Source organism: Bos mutus, chromosome 15, assembly GCF_027580195.1.
Source record: "Bos mutus isolate GX-2022 chromosome 15, NWIPB_WYAK_1.1, whole genome shotgun sequence".
Lineage (NCBI taxonomy): Eukaryota > Metazoa > Chordata > Mammalia > Artiodactyla > Bovidae > Bos > Bos mutus.
In genome coordinates, this window is record NC_091631.1 from 3218062 (window position 1) to 3222261 (window position 4200).

The following is a 4200-nucleotide window of genomic DNA, read 5'->3' on the forward strand; positions in this document are numbered from 1 at the left end:
CCTGCTTCCGGAGAAGGCGGAGCCACGGCTGGGGGACGGGGCAGCCCAGCCTCCCTCCACCCGAGGACCGCCTGTTCCGGGCCCACGTTGGGAGTCGGAGAGAGGAGAGCAGCGTACCCAAGCTCTGAGCCTAACGGCAAGTGTCTGAGGACAGTCAGAAAACTGTTCCTACGCCGTGCAAGGGTTCCTGGGAGGGGCCTCGGAGGGGCAGGTCTGTGGAACCTGGCTTTGAGTTTTGGAAACTGAGAGTCACTTGGATGCCTGGATTGGGGAATTCCTTGGGCAGTCAGGCAGGCTGATCGTTTTTGGTTAAAGGTGACCCTGAAGGCAATTTCTGAAGAGTTGAGTGAACTTTAGAAGAGTTATTAGAATAAAGATGGCATCACTTTTGAGGGCATCACTTTTTTTTTTTAATTGCTAGTCCTCTGATATCTTAAAATATTAATATTTCTATATCTGGCTGCTCCAGGCATGCGGGGTTTCCCTTGTAGCTCTGTTGGTAAAGAACCTGCCTGCCAATGCAGGAGCCATAAGAGACGCTGGTTCGATCCCTGGGTCGGGAAGGTCCCCTGGAGAAGGAAATGGCAACCCACTCCAGTACTCTTGCCTGGAGAATCCCATGGACGGAGGAGCCTGGCGGACTACAGTCCATCGTGTTGCAAGAGCCAGACACGACTGAGCGACTAAACCACCACCACCAGGCATGCAGGATCTGAGATCTTCCTTAGAGCGTGCGAGGTCTTTTAGTTGCGGCAGGCAAGATCTAGTTCCTCTACCGGGGATCAAATCCAGGGCCCCTGCACTGGGAGCCCTGAGTCTTAGCCACTTGACCTCCAGGGAAAGTCCCGAGGGCTCCCCTTTAAAGGCAACAAGTCAATGTGTTTCTAAAGGAATCAAACCCTTTCCTACACGTTCAAAGTGGAGCTGTCCCGTCCTGGGATTTTTGTTGATAACCCCAGAGAATCGGGTCCCAGTCTCGTTATGATTAGAAATGTCTCAGCACTCTCTCCCCCGATTCCTTGCTTCCACGGCCCTCACCGAGAGCCTGGGCCACATGCGAGCTGGATCCTAGAGGATGGAGGAAGAACCCTTTGGGAACTGAACACGGTGGCGCGTAGGGGACTATCCCGCGTTCCCTGCAGCCCGAGGTTGAGATTCGTGCTGGGCTGAGTCTGAGAACAAGTTGACGGCTGCCCGTGGTGCCCTTGGTACTTGGGTGGTGGTGGTGGGTGTTGTGGGACGTCTGTCCACTAGTGATGTCTGCTGTCCTTCCACCTGCATCCTTCCGCCCCCACCCCCCACACCCCAAAGTGGTCCAGCCGTCTGCCGGGGACACAGCCCATCCCTGAGACGCTTAGAGATTGGCAGTCTCAGTGGTGGAGTGAAGCAGGTCAGACTTTATCTGTTTGACCCTCAGGCACCCTTCCTGAGCCTCAGTTTTACTATATGTGGCTCAGATGGTAAAGTGTCTGCCTGCAATGCGGGAGACCTGGGTTCGATCCCTGGGTCAGGAAGATCCCCTGGTGAAGGAAATGGGAACCCACTCCAGTATCCTTGCCTGGAAAATTCCATGGATGGAGGAGCCTGGTGGGCTACAGTCCACGGGGTTGAAAAGAGTGACTTCACTTTCACTTTCAAATTAAATGTATTTAAAGTAACTCCGAGCCTCAGCTTTGTAAAGTAGAGGATCTGCCCTACAGAGCTGTTCAAGGTCTAAATAGCGGCAAGTGAACGTCCCCGAGACAGAGAACGTGGTCCTGGCTGCTTTTGTCTTCTTCCTTTTGCTTATTTAGGTGAGGGGAACAGAGGAGCTTTTTTGGATCCATCTCGATTCGGATGCCTGGAGCAGGCTGGTCCCGGCCTGGAAGCTGGTGGGGGACAGGGTTTCCCAAGGGCTGGTTTGCCTTGGGGGCCTCGCCGAGCCCGACGTGTGGGGTCATCTGTGACAAGCCTTTGGCCCCTGAGCAGCTGCCCTGCCTCCCCGCCCCTCCCCTGCCAGAGGGGGCCTGTCTTGGACGGGGAGAGACGCAGCACTCCACCCCGGGGACAGGGCCAGGCCCTCGAGGCTGCAGCCTCCCGCATGCAGAAAGATTAAGCGGGTTTTAACCGCTGCCCAAAGACTGACTCTAATTTTACTTTCATTTATATGGCACTCTGTCTCCAAAGGGCCAAACACCCATTCATTCATTTTTTTTTTTTTGAAGACTCAAGGTTTTTGATTTTTCTGACGAGAAAAAGCAAAACAGATTCATGGTAGACCACTTAGAAAACACAGAGAAGTATCCATACAATTAAGAAGAAATTGCCCTTCCCTTTACCACCCAGCTATACCATTTTTAAAAAAGACTCCTTTTTATTTTAGAGTAGATTAAAATTGCGCAAGGAGTACAGAGTTCCTCTCAAGCCACACCCAGTTTTCCTTGATGTTAATATCTGGTATTAGCGTGGTGCTTGGATTATAACCAATGAACCTTAGTCTTTGCCCGAGACTCCTTTTCTGTTCCAGGAACGCGCTCAGGACCCCACATTACATTTTGCTGTCATTTCTTGAGGCTCTGTTTGGCTGTGACTGATTCTGAGAGCTGCCTGATTTTGGATGACCTGGCAGTGTTGAGGAGTGCTTGTAGAATGTCCTTTAAACTTGAGTTAGTGTGATGTTTTTCTCCTGATCAGACAGCAGTTACAGGTTTTTAGGAGGTAGAGGTAAAGTGCCAGGGGGCTTCCCTGGTGGTCCAATGAGCTCCCAATGCAGGGGGCCCAAGTTCGATCCCTGGTCGGAGAACTAGACCCCCACGTGCTGCAACCAAGGCCTGGTGCAGCCAGATAAATAAACATTAAAAAAGAAAAAAGAAGTAAAGCACCATGCCTATGATATCATATCAAAGATACCTGCTACCCAGCGCAGTCAAAAATAAATAATGAAAATTAAAAAAAAGAAGGTGCCTGCTATCCATATGAGTTATCACTCTATTCACCGATCATCTAGCTGAGGCAGTGTTAATCAGATTTCTACAGTATGAAACTGAAAGTCAGTTGCTCAACAGCGTCCGACTCTGTGAGCCCAGGGACTGTAGCCCACCAGGCTCCCCTGTCCATGGGATTCTCCTGGCAAGAATACTGGAGTGGGTTGCCACCCCCTTCTCCAGGGGATCTTCCTAACCCAGGGACTGAACCCACGTCTCCCGCATTGCAGGTGGATTCTTTACTGTCGGAGCCACCAGGGAAGACTTCTCCGCTGTCAAGTGTCTTCTTGGCTCATGACAGTCATGGCAGAATCCTCAAACCATTGTTCATACACAGCCTCAAAATTTCGGTACTTCCTGGACCCACCTCCAGATCTTGTTTAATGCATTAACAAATAAACACATATATTACCATGGCACAAATCTGTTTTTCAGTCTTTTGATAACTGCTATGTCCTAGTGAGAGTCCTAGGTCCTCCTGTTTCTACTGTGGTTTGACGTCTGTGTTCACTGCAGAAAGAAACGCTGCGCTTCGGTTGGCATTACTAAATGCTTAGTGAACATTTTTTCCCCTCACTCCAAGTTCACAGATGGCTGAGTTCCTAACAAGGACCCCAGCTTAAGAAGGAGCTGGTGGATGCTGGGGAGATCCAGGTCTTCCAACAAATGATTGGAGTCTGTCCCCAGGGGATCGAGGGGGTGGAGAGAGAGGAGGAGCCCTGTGTTCCGCGGGTATCGACCCCAGCCCAGGCGCACCACAGGGCCTTGGGAGCCTCAACCTGGCTTTCCCGATCTCGCTGTTCTAGAGGTTTCAGAGAAGCCGCTGGCAGCTCCCTGCGGAGACTTTGCCCTCACTGATGAATGGCTGCTGCAGCGCATCTATTGACCCAGCCCTTTGTTTTCGAGAAGCAACCTGCCTTTCTCCTGTTAACCCCTGCCGGCCTGGCTCCGAACAGGATGCCTTCTGTGCTCCGGACCCGGCACCAGGGCAAGAGAGGTCAGGAGAAGGGGAAGATCGGAGATGCACCCGCCAAAGGCCAGGCGCTCTGCGGGGCCGTCTCATCCAAGTGTCGGCTCCTTTCATCTCCTGGCAGGGTAGGAGCGAGACTTCAGACCCCGGGTCTGCCCGAACTTCAAACGCTGTGCTCTCTCCGGGGTTCCAGAAGCTTTTAGCCATGCTTCGCCACGCGGGTGAGTCTGGGGTCTTCATAACTTCAAGATACACACATAGCCACCC